Genomic DNA, 18364 nt, shown 5'->3' with positions numbered 1-18364 from the left:
GGTGAGGGGGAGTTTAGGAGGGGAGGGGGGAGTTTAGGAGGGGAGGGGCTAGGGGGGAGTTTAGGATGGGAGGGGGGAGTTTGGGAGGGGTGAGGGGGGAGTTTAGGAGGGAAGGGGGAGTTTTGAAAGGAATGAGAAATGGGGGAGATTAGGAGGGGAGGAGCTTGGGGGGTGAGGGGGGAGTTTATGAGGGGATGGGTTTGGGGGGAGTTTAGGAGGGGAGGGGTGAGGGGGGAGTTTAGGAGGGGAGGGCTGAGGGGGGAGTTTAGGAGGGGAGGGGTGAGGGGGGAGTTGGGGAGGGGTGAGGAGGGAGTTTAGGAGGGGAGGGGTGAGGGGGGAGTTTAGGAGGGAAGGGGGAGTTTTGAAAGGAATGAGAAATGCTGGAGATTAGGAGGGGAGGAGCAAGGGGGGAGTTTGGGGGGTGAGGGGGGAGTTTATGAGGGGAGGGGTTTGGGGGGAGTTTAGGAGGGAAGGGGGAGGGGGGATTTGAAAGGGATGGGGGAGATTTGGAGGGGAGGGGGGAGTTTCGGAAGGAAGGGGCAAGGGGGGAGATTTGAAAGGGATGGGTGATGGGGAAGATTAGGACGGGAGGGGTGAGTTTGGATTTTTGAAAGTGTTGTACAATTAATGGGAAACGAACATTTATTCCAAAATGAGTTTCTTGTGACCTTTGAGTCAGAGATGCGTTTGAAGACACTGGAAGAGGGGTGGAGTGCAGGTGAATTTAGGGAATGTTGGAAGGAGGAACTGTAAGAGATGGATTTTTTTTTTGAAATGAATAGATTTGGTGAGCAATTCTAAAGCACCCTTTTACAGAAGAAGAAAAAAGTGTTATAATATACGACAGAATACAGCACTTCAGGGGAAAGGTTAAACATTTTAAAATTAAACAGTGAAAACTATCTGGGGAATTGGGGGTGAAACACGTGGTCGAAGAACGAACGAACGAATAAGAACAAAGAAGGGAATTCCCCCCCCCCCCCCCCCCAAGTTAAGATTTTAAACATGGAAGTATGGGGTGAAAAGACTGGGAAAAACTGAGAGAACGAAAGTAAATGGACCACAATCAACTGCTGAGAGAAAAACAAAGACTCAAGGTTAGAAACAAAGTACTAGGCCACAAATAACATGGCACAAAATAACCGACGATTTTATACAGGTATGAAAGATTAACACCGAGAATCTTCCTTGGGACACACTGTAGGTACACGCACCGTAGGATAAATACAGTTTCGACAAAAATACAAATGTGAACAATTACTTAACTTCGATAGCGTGGAGAGCGTGGGCAGCTTCGAAAAAACGTAACCTCGTCGGCAAGATCTGGCGAGATATCGCAAGTTAGACAGAAAGTAACAACAACAATCCTGACACGGAGAGTGTAAGATTGTTCGGGGCACCACTTTAACTCTCCTAAGTCAGGTCAGTTCAGCTTTCCATATATATTGCTACCCTGGGCAGTTGCTGTCTACAACCTACTACCTAAAACAATACAAGTTGTAAAGTTGTTAAAACAATACATTTTGTAAAGGGAGTGTTTTTTTTTTTTTTTTTTTTTTTTTTTATAATACAAGATCGAGGCTCGTGAAAGAGCGAACATTAATCACACAGAAAGACAAACCGACACATAAAACATATAACATCGGGAGCGGTAGACAAGATGGGGAGAGAGGGGGAAGGACACAAACACAACATTTGAGAGCAGGGACCGAGAGACATGGAGACATCGAGAGATCTGAGAGAGGGCGAGGGCTTTGGGGGGGGGGGCATGGGAAGGGGGCGGTGGGAGAGGTATAAAACATATGGACACTGCCAGGACTTCCAGGAAAGAAGTTGGAATTTCAAACAAGGTGGATCTGGGGTGAATTAGCGGGGGTAGAAAAGATCAAGGTTTTGGATGGGGGAAGATAAAAGATGGTGGTGAACAGCTGTTTTAAAGACCTGGAGGGAGGAGTGGGATTGAAGGGAGTGAGGGAGTTTGTTCCAGAGGCGGGAGAAAAGAGGAATGAAAGAGTGAAGGTGAGCAGAGAGCCGAGATTTCGGCAGTTTAACCATCAGAGGGTTGCTGGCAGATCTTGTGCGACCTGTAGGAATATTTGGGGGACAGAGCACAGAGAGAGCTGGGGGTGCAAGGCCGGAGAGGAGTCGGTAGAAGACAGAAAGACCACCTACCTGCCTGCGGTGAGTGAGTGAAAGGCCCTCGGAGATAGCTTCATCGCGGGAGATTCCAATAATTCTGAAAGCTTTGGTTTCAACAGCGTGAAGCCGAGCTAGGTGTGAGGCAGGAGCACCGGCCCATAGGGGAGAACAGTATTCCATTGAGCTGCGGATGAAAGCCTTGTATGTGGTGAGGAGCTCAGGTGTGCCGAGGAAGGACTTCGCACGACGGAGGATGCCCAGTCGGCGACTGGCTTTGGAGGCCAGCTTGGAAATGTGGTTTTCCCAAGAAAGATCATGGCAGATAGTGAGACCCAAAATCTTGAGCGACAGAACTTCTTGGAGAGGATTGTTGAGAAAGTAGATGGGAGGGTTGTCCAGTCGATCTTTTCGGAGAGACATAGTAAGAGTGTGAGATTTGTCAGGATTGAAAGACATGTTCCACTTGTTTGACCAGTCTGTGATTTTGTCCAGGTCTTCAGAGAGTGAGGAGGCAGCAGACTGCCGATCTGAGGGAAGAGGAATGGAGCGGCAGAGAGTGGAGTCATCAGCAAAGAGATAGAGAGGATTTTCGAGAGAGTCAGAGAGATCATTGATGAAGACCAGAAAAAGCACGGGGCCCAGAACACTGCCTTGGGGAACTCCAGCCTGAACAGGAAGAGGAGATGAGAGAAACCCATTCAGGGCCACACGTTGACGACGACTAGAGAGGAAGTCCGCCAGCCATGCGTGGAGATTTCCATGGATACCAAAGGAGGAGAGTTTGGTGAGCAGAGCGGGGTGCCAGACCGTGTCGAAGGCACGTGATATGTCGAGGGAGACAGCTCTAATTTCCTGTTTGGCATTGAGGACCTCCATCCATTGTTGAGACAGCAGAAGCAGCATGTCCAGAGTAGAGTGACCTGGTCTGAAACCAAATTGATGATCAGAGATCAAGCCATTGGAGAAGAGGAAAGATTTCATATCCGAAGCAATGATGGATTCCATGACTTTGCTGATAATTGGGAGAAGGCTGATTGGTCTGTAGTTGCTAGGATCTGTTTTTGCACCTTTTTTGTGCAAAGCGGTGATGTTGGCTGATTTCCAAGCAGATGGCAGTTGACCTTGAGCAAAAGAGAGGGTGAAGAGAACAGAGAGAGGTTGAGATAGAGCAGCAGAGCAGGATTTTAGGACCCGTGGGCTGATGCCGTCGGGTCCAGTTGCAGAATCAGAGTCGAGGGTTGACAGAAACTTTTCCACCTTGTCAGGAGGAAAGGACATGGAGTCCAGGAGCAGCAGGGTACGACTGGGTATGGTGGGTACAGAGAGGGATGGGTTTGGGACACAAGATTTAGAGGCAAACACAGAGTTGAGGCATTCAGCTTTTTCACGTGCGGAGTCAGCTGTGTAGCCGTTTGAGGTAAGGGAGGGGATGGATGGGGAACAAACACCAGAAACGGATTTGACCAGACGCCACCAGGATTTGGAAGAGGGAGACAGATAAGAGAGTTCGGTCTTGAGAACGGAGAGATATTGTTTCCTGGCTCTCCTGAGGGTGGACACACACTTGTTTCGGGCTTTGTGAAAGGAAATGAGATTTCCTTCCGTTGGATTTGCTTTCCAGGAGACGAAGGCAAGTTGTTTCTGGGCAACAGCCTCACCACAAGATTCCGTGTACCATGGACGGGAGGAAGGGTATGACAACTGAAGACGAGATGGGATAAATCTGTGCATGAGAGAGAGCAATTTACTTTGGAAGAATTCCCAGGATGAGTTGATGTCAGAGGTGGTAGAGATGGGAGACCAGTCCAGATGATTGATGGCTGCTTGAAGACCGTGCCAGTTGGCCTGAGTGAAATGCCAGACTCGTCGACGCTGAGCAGGCTCCCTGAGGATGGTCAGAGAGATGTCCACTTTAACAAGGACATGATCAGATGATCCGATCGGAGCAGAAGAAGAGCAGCAGACATTTTCAGGGAAGTTAGTCATAACCAAGTCCAGAAGAGAAGATAACTTGATAACTTGATACCGCGATAACTTGATAACAGCTGAAGGGATCCAAGTCAAACTTGGTACAGGCATGTATAATGAATGATGTGAAGGTGAACTGATTAGATTATGGGGTCAAGAGGTCAGATGTCCCGTCAGGTAAAAATTCTGTTCTGGAGATGACTTGTGAACCAGTGATGGGATTTTGACCAAACTTGGTAAAAATATATATTATGATGCAAAGATGAACCGATCAGATTTTGGTGTCAAAAGTCATGTTAGGATACTTGAAAACAGCTGAAGGGATTTTCATCAAACTTGATGCAAGCATGTATAATTATATAGTAATGTGGATGGAGGCATATCGGTCAACGCCGCGACGTCAAAGAGTGCCGTTTTGTTTAATTCTTAAGTGATTCTTCATTAAGAGATTGGTCCCAAAATGATATATGGCATAATCTATCTATAATTCCATTAATCTCTGTGTGTATGTGTGTGTGTATGTGTGTGTGTGTGTATGCGACAACGATTTCTCGACAACTACCGGTCCGATATACTTGAAACTTGCCAGGTATATTGCTGGGGACCCGAGGATGTGCCTTTTCAAGGTTTGAAATTAATCGGACAAGTACTTACCGAGCTATGGCGATTTAGCCGTTCGCCGTTCGCTTTGGCGTTGCGAATGGACCAAACCATTGCATGTAAATAGAGGGGGGGGGGTTCTGTGGTCGTTGCAAATGGACCAAACCATTCATGTAAATAGAGGGGGGGGGGGGGGTTCTGTGGTCGTTACTGCCACGTGGTTTCAAAGTTTTTTTTTGTTGTTGTTTGCACGCATGTTTTTTTGCACCCACGTACGGGCACGCCCTAGGATGTTTACACACACACACCCCTACACAAAATTTTTTTTTTTTTTTTTTTTTTGGCAAGGAACGGGCACCCACGTACGGGCACGTCCTAGCTTATATATAGTACGGGCATGCCCTAGTACTCTAAAATGTTGTGGATGGATTATGACAAAACTTGATGGATGAGTTGGATAGGTGACAAGATCAAGCCGATTAGGTTTTGGTTCAGGTCTGTATCCAGATCCAGCATCATGCTATGGGGATGCTTTTCAGCAGGTATGGACCGGGAGACTTGTAAGGATAGCGGAACGAATGAATGGAGCCAACTACAGGCAAATTTTTGAGGAGAACCTGCTTCAGAGTACAAAAGACCTTAGGTTTTGGTGAAGATTTACGTTCCAATAGGACAATGACCCCAATCATACAGTCAAAGCAACATTGGAATGGCTTCAGATCAAGATCAAGAACGTGGAAGTCCTTGAGTGGCCCAGCCAAAGTCCAGACTTGAATTCCATTGATAATCTGTGGAAAGACATGGAGATTGTGATTCATCGACACTCCCCATCAACTTGACAGAGCATGAGTAAATCTGTAAGGAAGAATGGTAGAAAAGTATTCAGTAAGAGGGTTGAATACTTATATAAATTAGATATTTCTGTATTTCATTTTAAATTATTTTGTAAAAATAAAAAAAATTTTTTTTTTAATTCGACTGACATATGGAGTATGATGTGGAGATCAGTGACAAAAAATGTCAATTTAATCAATTTTTAATTCAGCATGTAACACATCAAAATGTGAAAAAGTCAAGGGGTGTGAATACTTTATAAAGGCACTGCATGTACTTACAAGTTTAAGTACTTTTTTACTCAATGTCCCTTTATAAAATGGCCGATTTCAGTTGCCATCTTTGGATAAGAGGGAGGAGGAAGGGTGATTGGGGAGGAGAGTGGGGTAGGGGAGAAGATGGGAGGAGGGGGGTTGTACATCGATTATGTTAGACAGGGCTATTAAGAAACAAAACAATAATTGAGATCACTGATTGGATGAATGCTGAAAGACATTTCTTTTTTCCACTGTATGGCCCAGGGTGTGAGTTTCGTGGTGTGAGTGCCTCGATGCGGTGCGGATGAGAGTTCCAGGTGCGGGTGGGGGTGCGTGTGAGTGCTGTTGTGGTGTGAGTGCCATGTTGTGGGTGTATGTGGCACCATTGATCTCTAGCCAATCCACACTTGGCAAGCATGGTGAGAATGCCAAACATATTCCCCTCCTCCCTCCTCACACTACTACCATGCTTTAACATGACTTTACGGAAGCATTTGTCCTGCAATGGACAGGAGTAGGGTAAAAGGAGTTTGGGAGAGGAGATGGTGAGAGATACTCAAAACAAGGTTCAAGACCAGACATATCTCTCTTAAGATAAGTTATAAACTCAACTGTTACGACTCATGCTTGGTCTGCTTCCTCTGAGCCTTTCCCTTTCTGCGTCAGCCAATAATTTTATGCTGTCATGGTGCATTGCACCAAAAGCTCAAAACATTTACACCAAATAAAATGCACTTCATGGAATTAACTTGTGGGGAAACGGTTGGGAGTTGATGGGGGCCGCAGGGATGGGTGTAAGGAAATACTCTGAATTAAATTTTTGTCCAAGGGCATCTGGTGTCGTGCTGCAGATGATGCAATTTCCGCGTTATATCATGACAAAACCTTTTGGTGCTAATCTTTATAGAACATTCACTTTTTAATCAAAAACTTCCCCTTACATCGATGGGTTGTCTTTATTTTCCTTACATGGAAGTCCCCTTTGCTTGTATCAATTGTAATGTTAAACTTGTTTTTCTCAGCTTGCTGTTCTCAAAGTCGACTGTTGCTGCTCTGGTATTTTAATTAATCGTATACTTGAGGCTTGCTGCAGAAGCTTATTGTTATGATCAAAGTCATTGTAAGAAGAAGACTGTTCTGTGTGATTGTGAGAACTCAGTTTGACTTCAAAGTAATTCCTTTCCTCATGGCTGTAGCTTTTATGGCTTTTCATCTGTTTCAATTATCCTAGCTGGGCCTACCCGTTTCTGCGCTGATGGATTTAATCAAAGTACTGCATGTTGTACTTAACAAACACATTGCATGTCTATCTGTGGGTGTTTGAGGATGTAACATTAATTGAAACACATGAAAATGTTTTTACCTTGCGCTCGCGAAGTGAGAAGCAGGGTTGAGTGATCGGTTGCGTGCGTGCGTATGTGTGGCGTGCGTATGTGTGGCGTACGTTGTACGTACATATGTGCATGTCTGAATTTTTAAAATGCATTTTATCGGCAACTGTTGGTCCAATTGACACGAAAGTTTACCAGAGGAGCGCCTCAACATTTTTTTTTACTCATAATTATGATGTCATAGGTCACTTGGTACAGATGCCATCTTGGAAAAAAGTTGCATCTCTATATCTCCAAAACCACTCGATGAAAAAAGATGAAACATGCCTCATTATCAAGTACATCCCATGGGGAATAAGATATGTTAATGATGTCATCAGTTTTTCAAATGTCATCAGTCATCAAAAAAATTTCTCTGCAACTGTTAGTCAGATGGACATGCAATCTTCACCATAGGAGCACCTTCTTCACCTTCCTCATAATTTTTTCAATGATAATTATGATGTTATTGGTCATGTGTTACAAGCACCATCTTCGAAAAACCGAAAAAGTTGCACCTCGATGTCTCCGAAACCGCCCCATGGGAAAAATTGAAATGTGGCTCATTGTAATGAGCTCCGCATGGGGAACAAGTGTTGCTAACGATGACGTCATTGATGCCTTAATTATAACGTCATAATTTGACAGGGACAATGCTTGGTCTGATCAGTTTGAAATTTATTGAGCGTGATCTACGCAACAATTATGTTAGAGAATATAAACGTATGATGTCATCGCTCATGTGATCTGGCAGCCATATTGGATCAAAGAAAGAAAAAAAAACCCTTCAAAAACAGTTGGCTCGTATCAAGTTAACTGCACGGGGTAAGTATTCTATGAATACCATCTAGTTTTATAACGTAGTTATTGGTGTGGTTGTTGTTGTTGTTTGTGTGCTCCTTTTGTGTACTTTTATATATTTATCCCCATGGTTTTTGAAAAACAAACAGGTGGATATTGTTATTGGCTCCATCTGTCTGTCTGTCCATCCATCATGCTATCTCCTAAATGGTTGTGCAGAAATTCCTCAAACTCAGTAGTTATTATCACCACATGGCACAACGGTAATAGCTTTCCAACCAAGTAATAAGATTATTACCTTTCCAACCAAGTAAATAAATTATTACCTTTCTAACCAAGTAAGAAGATTATTACCTTTCCAACCAAGTAAATAAATTATTACCTTTCTAACCAAGTAAGAAGATTATTACCTTTCCAACCAAGTCAATAAATTATTACCTTTCCAACCAAGTCAATAAATTATTACCTTTCTAACCAAGTAAGAAGATTATTACCTTTCCAACCAAGTAAATAAATTATTACTTTTCCAACCAATTAAATAAATTATTACCTTTCCAACCAAGTCAATAAATTATTACATTTCTAACCAAGTAAGAAGATTATTATCTTTCCAACCAAGTCAATAAATTATTACCTTTCTAACCAAGTAAGAAGATTATTACCTTTCCAACCAAGTAAATAAATTATTACTTTTCCAACCAATTAAATAAATTATTACCTTTCCAACCAAGTCAATAAATTATTACATTTCTAACCAAGTAAGAAGATTATTATCTTTCCAACCAAGTCAATAAATTATTACCTTTCCAACCAATTAAATAAATTATTACCTTTCCAACCAAGTAAATTGATTATTACCTTTCAAACCAAGTAAATTGATTATTATATGACAGTTGGAACCACTAAAGCTCGAGGTCGTGTGCTTTTTTTCTTAATCTTCTTCTTCTTATTATTTTCGTCTTCTTCTTCTTCCTCTCTTTCTTCACATAAGACACATGCACACGTCTCCTTTTAGTAATATATTGCTTTTGTAAACTTGGTACCGCTGCACCTCAATAATCCTGTCATTCCGTCATGATTGTATCGCTTTCAGCATTTGTGCCAGTTTCCGGGCTACAGTTGCCTGAGTGTTGCATCAGGTAGTGGGGAGGCCTTTCATCGAGAGAAATCGTACTAATTGAGCCACTCCTGTATCTACATGCATGATATTACCAAAAGTCTAATAATATGTGCCATATTATTTAATTTCTCAAAGGGCATCGCTCCATCTCTGGCAACAAACACGGTTTGGACTTTCACTTATTTTGAATTGAAGATACAGAAGGGGATTTGCCTGTCAATTTGTCAATCAGTCTGAACAAGCTGTCAATCCGGACATGAACCAAAATCGAATCGGCTTGTTCTTGTCACCTAACCAAATCATCCACCTACTTTCGTCCGAATCCGTCCACAACTTTTTGAAATATAGTGCTATATTGAAGGAGCTGCGCTCCAACGCGAGTCGAAAGAAGTGACGCGACCAAAGACGGAATTCGTCCGAGTTGCTTTATTGAAACAAAACAGCTCAGGTATTCTGACCCCAAAAGCCCGTTTATCGGGCAGCAATATATATACACATTTATGTCGGGAAGTTTGCCCGGCAAAAGCTATACCGGGCATGCCCGGGTGTCAAGGGCGAGCCTTGGAAAGGCGAGTCTGGACCTGCCCGGGCGTGTTTGGCTGCGGCCTGGCAAGTCGAGGCTGGGCGTGCCCGGGCGCTCTGGACGAGCACTGGAAAGGCGAGAGCGGGCATGCCCGGACGCTCTGGGCGAGCCCTGGAAAGGCGATAGCGGGCATGCCCGGACGCTCTGGGCGAGCCCTGGAAAGGCGATAGCGGGCATGCCCGGACGCTCTGGGCGAGCCCTGGAAAGGCGATAGCGGGCATGCCCGGACGCTCTGGGCGAGCCCGGGAAAGACGAGACCGGGCGTGCCCGGGAGGTTCGGGCGTGCCCGGGAACAGTGAGTCCGGGCATGCCCGGGAGAGGCGCGTCTGGCCGTGTTCTGGCCGGTGCAAGGCGATTGTGTGCATCCAGCGGTAACCGCTACACACGCCCCTCCAGAATCGACCTGCACCGGCAGGGTCAATTTAAGGGGGGTCCGGATGACCCGGCCGCAGCGACCCCTGGAGGGTCGTGGGGAGGGGTCCGACGTGGTGGTGGGTGGTCGAGCGGGGGGAACTGTGGACGGGGGGCGGCCTCGCCGCGGAGGAAGGGCCAACCGTGGTGGTCGGTCGACGTCCATGTGCGCCGGTTTGAGGCGGTCCACAGAGATCCGGTCCGACCGGCCGCCAACGTCGACGACAAAGGACTTGTCGACCCGTCGCAGGACCCGGAAAGGCCCGTCGTACGGCGGCCGGAGTGGCCCCCGGTGCGCGTCATGACGCACAAAGACGTACTCCGCTGTGCGAAGCGCCGGGGGGACGGAGGACTGGGGGCCACCGTGGCGGGACGTTGGCACGGGGGCAAATCGGCGGGCGGCCTCCTGGAGGTCCGAGCGCTGGTGTGCGGCGGACCAGGGACTGGTAGCGTCGGGCACGAACTCGCCCGGGACGCGGAGCGGCTGGCCGTAGACGAGCTCGGCGGCGGACGCCCGGAGGTCCTCCTTGGGGGCCGTGCGGAGGCCCAAAAGGACCCACGGCAGCCGGTCGGTCCAACCGTCGTCCTGAAGGCCGGCCATGAGTGCGGCCTTCATGGAGCGGTGAAACCGCTCGCACAACCCGTTGGCTTGGGGGTGGTAGGCCGTGGTGCGGTGCAGCGTGACCCCCAACGAGCGGGCGACCGCACCCCAAAGTTCGGACGTGAACTGTGGGCCGCGGTCGGACGAGATGTCCGCCGGTGCGCCGAAGCGCGCGACCCAGGTGCCGATGAACGCCTGCGCCACGTCGGCGGTGGTGGTGGAGGTGAGGGGCACGGCCTCCGGCCACCTGGTGGTCCTGTCCACCATGGTGAGCAGGTGGGTGAACCCCTGCGATGGGGGCAGGGGACCCACCAGGTCCACGTGGACGTGGTCGAAACGCCGTGCAGGCACGGTGAAAGGTGCCAGCGGGGCCTGGGTGTGGCGGTGGACCTTGGCCCGCTGGCAGGCCGTGCAGGCGTTGGCCCAGTCGCGGACGTTCCGTCGAAGGCCATGCCAGACGAAACGCGCCGACACCAGCTTCTGAGAAGCTTTCCGGCCTGGGTGAGAAAGACCGTGGATGGAGGCGAAGATGCGGCGCTGCCAGGAAACGGGCACGATGGGGCGAGGCTGGCCCTGGGAGACGTCGCAGAGCAGGACGGTGCCCGCGAAGGGGATGTCGGCCAGGCGGAGGCCCGTGTCCGCCGCCCGGAGGGCCTGCACCGAGGTGTCGGTGGTCTGGTCGGCCGCCATGAGCGCGAAGTCCACGCCGAGGTGAACCGCGTTCGCGCTGGCCCAAGAAAGACAGTCGGCCACAGCGTTGTCTTTGCCGGCGACGTGCCGGATGTCCGTGGTGAATTCCGACACGGCGGAGAGGTGGCGATGCTGGCGGGCCGACCACGGCTCCGTGACTTTGGCCATTGCGTAGACCAACGGCTTGTGGTCGACGAAAGCCGTGAACGGGCGGCCCTGCGCAGGAGGTGTCGGAAATGGCGAACGGCCAGGAATAGACCGAGCAGCTCGCGGTCGAACATGCTGTATTTTAACTCGTTCGGCCGGAGCTGCCGGCTGAAAAAAGCGAGTGGCTGCCAAGCCCCGTCCACCCATTGTTCATGGACGGCGCCCACCGCGTAGTTGGAGGCATCCGTAGTGAGGGCGATGGGCGCGTTGAGCACCGGGTGAGCCAGCAGCGTTGCGTCGGCGAGGGCCCGTTTTGCGCTCGCGAAGGCCGCGTCCATGGCCGCGGACCAAACGATGTCATGCTTGGCCGGCTTGCCCCGGAGGGCCTCGTAAAGGGGCCGCATGAGCTGAGCAGCGCGGGGCACAAATCGGTGATAAAAATTCACCATGCCGAGGAACTCTTGTAGGGCCTTGATGAAACGGGGACGCGGGAACGTGGTGATGGCCTCGACCTTGGTCGGCAGCGGCACGGCCCCGGTCTTGGTGATGCGGTGGCCCAAAAAGTCAACGGTCGTCGTGCCGAAGTGGCATTTGGCCGGGTTGACAATTAAGCCGTGCTCGCTGAGGCGACCGAACAGTGTTCGGAGGTGGAGGAGGTGCTCGGCGCGGGACGTGCTGGCGACGAGGATGTCGTCCAGATAGACGAAAAGAAATGGCAGGTCGCGCAGCACGCCGTCCATTAAGCGCTGGAACGCCTGGGCCGCGTTCTTGAGGCCAAACAGCATCCTCAAAAATTCGAACAGGCCGAACGGCGTGATGACGGCCGTCTTCGGGACGTCGGCCGCTCGGACAGGTACCTGGTGGTATCCCCGTATCAGGTCAATTTTGGAAAATATGACCCGTCCCGCCAAACGGGCGGAAAAGTCCTGGATGTGCGGGATCGGGTACCTGTCGGGGGTGGTAGCGTCGTTGAGGCGGCGGTAGTCGCCACACGGGCGCCATCCGCCCCCCGGCTTTGGCACGATGTGCAGTGGTGAGGCCCACGCGCTATTGGAGCGCTGCACGATGCCGAGGTGCTCCAACGCGTCAAACTCGGCCTTCGCCACGGCGAGCTTGGCCGGGTCGAGGCGGCGGGCTCTGGCGTAGACCGGCGGGCCTGTAGTGGGTCTGTGGTGCTCGATCCCATGCCGCACTGCGACGGCCGAAAACGTCGGCCGTGTGAGGGCCGGGAATTCCGCGAGCAGGCGAGCGAACTCGTTCGCCGTCGGGAGGGCGCACGCCAGTTCGGTCGGCGCGGAGCTTCTCATCGTGCACGCCAGGGAGCTGAAGGTCTCGGCGTTGACAAGGCGACGACGTTTGACGTCGACCAGCAGCCCGTGCGCGCAGAGGAAGTCGGCGCCCAGCAAAGCCATGGGGACGCAGGCGGTCACAAAGGTCCACTGAAAGCGCTGGCTGCCGAAGCAGAGGGTGACGTTGCGCGGGCCGAAAGTGCGTATGGCCGAGCCAAAGAGGGGCCTGTCCTGCTCGGAGGCGGGTATGACGCTCAGTTGGGCGCCGGTGTCACAAAGGAAACGCCGCCCGGACGCTTTGTCCCGAATAAAAAGCAAGTTGCCCGAGTGGCCGGCGCTCATGGCTGGGAATGAACGCCGGCCCGGCCGTTTCCTGACTTGCCGAAAGTGCACGGGGGTCGGCACGTCCGAGCCTTGTGTCCGAACCTGGCGTGGTAATAACACCACGCCTGGTCAGGTGGAGGCCCCGGCCGTCGTGTCGGAAGCGGTCGGTGCGGCATGGCGGCCGCCAGTTTCACCGGCAGTTCGGCCTCCAACCGCGCAGGGCGCTCGGGCGTCGTGGGCGTCGCCTCGGACGGCGGCAGGCTCCAGGTAGCCGCGCCGATGTGTTGGCCCGCCGAGGAGATCTTATCGGCTTCCCTGGCGAGGGCGCGGGGATCGGTGATCGACGTGCCAGCCAGGGCGAGGCGTACCGGGTGAGGCAGCTGGCGAAGGAACAACTCGCGGAACAGAAAATCCGGAGAGTGCTCACCGAGCAACGAGAGCATATAGTCCATGCGCTCGGACGGGCGCGTGTCGCCGAGCTCGGGCAGGTCGAGCAGGCGCCGTGCGCGTGCCGCTGGTGAGAGGGCGAAAGCGTCGAGGAGGAGCGTCTTCAGCGCGTCATACTTGTCGGCAGCCGGCGGGTGCTCGAGGAGGCTCAGGGCGCGGGCCGCGGTGGCAGAACCGAGCGCTGCCACGACGTGGTGGAAGCGGGTGTCGTCCGCGGTGATGCCTCGCAGGGCGAACTGGGAGTCCGCCTGGGCGAACCAAACAGCCGCGTGAGCCTCCCAGAAGGTAGGCAGTTTAAGAGTCACTGCCGTGTCCATGTCGGTAGGTCACCAGTGAAGGAGCTGCGCTCCAACGCGAGTCGAAAGAAGTGACGTGACCAAAGACGGAATTCGTCCGAGTTGCTTTATTGAAACAAAACAGCTCAGGTATTCTGACCCCAAAAGCCCGTTTATCGGGCAGCAATATATATACACATTTATGTCGGGAAGTTTGCCCGGCAAAAGCTATACCGGGCATGCCCGGGTGTCAAGGGCGAGCCTTGGAAAGGCGAGTCTGGACCTGCCCGGGCGTGTTTGGCTGCGGCCTGGCAAGTCGAGGCTGGGCGTGCCCGGGCGCTCTGGACGATCACTGGAAAGGCGAGAGCGGGCATGCCCGGACGCTCTGGGCGAGCCCTGGAAAGGCGATAGCGGGCATGCCCGGACGCTCTGGGCGAGCCCTGGAAAGGCGATAGCGGGCATGCCCGGACGCTCTGGGCGAGCCCTGGAAAGGCGATAGCGGGCATGCCCGGACGCTCTGGGCGAGCCCTGGAAAGGCGATAGCGGGCATGCCCGGACGCTCTGGGCGAGCCCTGGAAAGGCGAGAGCGGGCATGCCCGGGAAAGACGAGACCGGGCGTGCCCGGGAGGTTCGGGCGTGCCCGGGAACAGTGAGTCCGGGCATGCCCGGGAGAGGCGCCTCTGGCCGTGTTCTGGCCGGTGCAAGGCGATTGTGTGCATCCAGCGGTAACCGCTACAATATGGTATTTCCTTTTTAACCCTATCACTCAATTATGAAGAATCACTTTAAAATTCTAGTATCCGGACCCGGATCTTCACCAAAATCTAATAATTTTATCCTTGTCACATACAGTCACGTGAAAAAGTAAGTACACCCCATGTAAAGTTTTGACTTTTTCAACATAGTTCAAGATACAGCTATTTTATCTTCATTTCAACAATATTGATAGATAAAGGTGATATTATATAACAAATATCATGAAACATTTACATTTTGTCGTCAATTGTATAATTTAAACTAGAGCTTCCAGGGAAGCAGAACTCAACTGAACTGACTGGACAACTTTAAAGTAGGTCGGGTCTCACATGCCAAGTTTGATGAAAATTCGTCAAAATATGTGGACGCTAGATTGCTAACGTCATTTCAGAGCTGAAAAAATATGCCGGCCTATGGCGGCCATTTTGTGACAGATCGGGTTGACATGCGATAGCAACCTACCTTGTGTGGTAAGAGTCTCACACACCAAGTTTGATCAAAATCCATAAATATTTGTGCACGTTAAGGTCTTAATGTCCTTTCGGAGCTGAAAACAATATAGCGGCCTTTGGCGGCCATTTTGTGACGGATCGGGTTGGAATGCAATAGCAACCTACCTTGTGTGGTAAGGGTTAAACATTCTAAATATGATCAAAATCTGTTAATATTTGTGGACGCTGGAGTGTTAACGTCAAAGTTAACGGACGACAGACGACGGACGCCGGAGGGTTCAGTATGTGATGAACTCAACTGGACGGTAGTCCAGTTGAGTTAATAAACATAAATGCAAATTTCGCATGTGGAAAAAGTAAGTACACCCCTACATTTATCAGTACTTCAAATACCTAAAATTAGAATCAGGTGCACCAGCCCAGGTGCTAATGATTAGAATATTGATAGAGAGGATCTTGGAGGAACCTATCTTATTTAAACCTCAGACATTTAGTTTGGTTTGCTCTTTGTTGTTGAAGTGTGCGGCGTCACCATGCCTAGATCAAAAGAGCTCTCTGAGGCTTTCATAAAGAAGGTTATAGATGCCTACGAGTCTGGGGAGGGATTTAAAAAGACCTCCAAACAATTTGAAATCAATCATTCGACTGTCCGGAAGATCATCTACAAGTGGAGAAGATTCCAAACAACTGCCAACTTGTTCAGGCCAGGCTGCCCCAGCAAGTTCAGCCCGAGAGCAGACCACAAGATGCTGAAAGAAGTCTCTAAGAACCCCAGCTTGTCATCACGGGACCTACAGGTAGCTCTTACCACTGTTGATGTCAAAGTGCATGAGTCTACCATTAGAAAGAGGCTGCACAAATTTGATCTACATGGGAGGTGTGCCAGGAGGAAACCTTTGCTGTCCAGAAAGAACATCAGGGCAAGACGAAAGTTTGCCAATGAACACCTCGGCAAAGACCAGCACTTCTGGAACAATGTTCTCTGGACAGATAAGTCAAAGGTAGAGCTATTTGGCCACAGTACCAGAAGGCATGTTTGGCGAAAACCAAAGACATCATTTGACCACAAGAACCTGATACCAACTGGAAAGCATGGTGGTGGAAATATTATGGTTTGGGGCAGCTTTGCTGCATCAGGGCCTGGGCAGCTCACCATCATCTAATCCACTATGAATTCTTCATTGTACCAGAGGGTGCTTGAGGATAATGTGAGGTCATCTGTCGGAAAGTTGAAGCTCAACCGAAGGTGGACCTTGCAACATGGTAATGACCCTAAACATACCAGTAAATCCACCAAGGAATGGCTGAAAAGAAAGAAATGGAGGGTTCTGGAATGGCCAAGTCAAAGCCCGGATCTAAATCTCATCGAGATGTTGTGGGGGGATTTGAAACGAGCTGTGCATGCAAGAAACCCCTCAAACATCGCACAGCTGAAAGAATTCTGCATGGAGGAGTGGACAAAAATTTCTCCCAGTCGATGTCAGAGACTGGAAGACAGTTATAATTATAAGAAATGCCTACTTGAGGTTGTTTCTGCCAAAGGGGGCAATATCTGTTAGCTGTTAGTTAGCTGTTTTTGTTTCTTATTGTTAGCTGTTTTTGTTTATTATTGTTAGCTGTGTTTTGTTTATTATTGTTAGCTGTGTTTTGTTTATTATTGTTAGCTGTGTTTTGTTTATTATTGTTAGCTGTGTTTTGTTTGTTATTGTTAGCTGTGTTTTGGTTATTATGTTTTGGTTATTTCTTTTGGTCTACCCCCACTAATTCACCCCAGATCTACCTTGTTTGAGATTCCAACTCCTTTCCTGGAAGTCCCGGCAGTGTCCATATGTTTTATACCTCTCCCACCCCCCCTTCCCATGCCTCCCCCCCCCAAAGCCCTCCCTCCCACAGATCTCTCGATGTCCCTGCTCTCAGATGTTGTGTTTGTGTTCCTCCCCCTCTCGCCCCATCTTGTCTACCGCTCCCCATGTTGTATGTTTTATGTGTCGGTTTGTCTTTCTGTGTGATTAATGTTAGCTCTTTCACGAGCCTCGATCTTGTATACAAAAAAAAAAAAAAAAAAGGTGTACTTACTTTTTCCACATGCGAAATTTGCATTTATGTTTATTAACTCAACTGGACTACTGTCCAGTTGAGTTCATCACATACTAAACCCTCTGGCGTCCGTCGTCGTCTGTCTGTCGTCTGTTAACTTTTCGACGTTAACACTCCAGGGTCCACAAATATCAACCGATTCTGATCAAACTTGACATGCAGCATCCTTTCCCCAAGGACCAGGTTGGTATTACATTTCAGCCCGATCCGTTGAAAAATGGCGGACTTAGGCGACCATTTTGTTTTTGGTCATGAAAACGACGTAAACACTCTAGCGTCCACAAATATTAACAGATTTTGATCAAACTAAGAATGTTTAACCCTTACCACACAGGGTAGGTTGCTATTGCATTCCAACCCGATCCATCACAAAATGGCCGCCATAGGCCGCCATATTGTTTTCAGCTCCAAAACGACGTTAAGACTTTAACGTCCACAAATATTTATGGATTTTGATCAAACTTTGTGTGTGAGACTCTTACCACACAAGGTAGGTTGCTATCTTAAGTCAAATCTAGTACAGACAACAGACCTACTTTAAAGTTGTCCAATCAGTTTAGTTATGTTCTGCTTCCCTGGAAGCTCTAGTTTAAATTATACAATGGACTACAAAATGTAAATGTTTCATGATATTTGTTATATTATATCACCTTTATCTATCAGTATTGTTTAAATGAAGATCAAATAGCTGTATGTTGAAATATGTTGAAAAAGTCAAAACTTTACATGGGGTGTGCTTACCTTTTCACGTGACTGTACCCAACCTCTCCACCAAATTTCGTCTGAATCCGTCTGTAACGTTTTGAGATATCCTGTTCACAGACAGTCGTGAAAACATAACCCCTGCCCACTTTCGTTGGCGGAGGTACAAATATGCTGTTAATACAAAGTGGTGGAGATACTCGGTGATCAGGTGAGAGGAAGGAGGTGTCACTATCACTTTGTAGCAACTGTTGATATGTATATTGGTGTTTAACATTTCAAGGTTCTCCTGGCCATATCTGTCAATTGTAGCCTGGCTGTTTTACCCAACTTTGGCACAACCTGTTATCCTCCATTTCCTAATGACATTACCCAAAGTTGACCTTGAAAGGTCCGTTGTGATGGCAATGTCGGGGACCTCTGGCACCCGATAACCATTCCATGTTGAAGGTCATTTGGCTCTTTGCCTCTTGGCATCTTGATTACAGCCGAGTTTCAATA

The 18364-nt window shown here is 49.4% G+C and overlaps 1 protein-coding gene across 2 annotated transcripts in view; it reads left to right on the top strand.

Moving 5' to 3' along the window:
• The window catches only part of LOC137438940 (uncharacterized), a 50726-nt gene that overhangs the window by 30529 nt on the left and 1833 nt on the right, over positions 1 to 18364 (top strand). The gene's annotated exons all lie outside the window — the stretch shown is intronic.

This window comes from Myxine glutinosa, chromosome 13 (genome assembly GCF_964187855.1).
Source record: "Myxine glutinosa chromosome 13, kmMyxGlut1.1, whole genome shotgun sequence".
In the NCBI taxonomy this organism is placed as follows: Eukaryota; Metazoa; Chordata; class Myxini; order Myxiniformes; family Myxinidae; genus Myxine; species Myxine glutinosa.
Note: the sequence above shows the minus strand (reverse complement) of the source record. Positions and strands in the feature narration are given on the sequence as shown.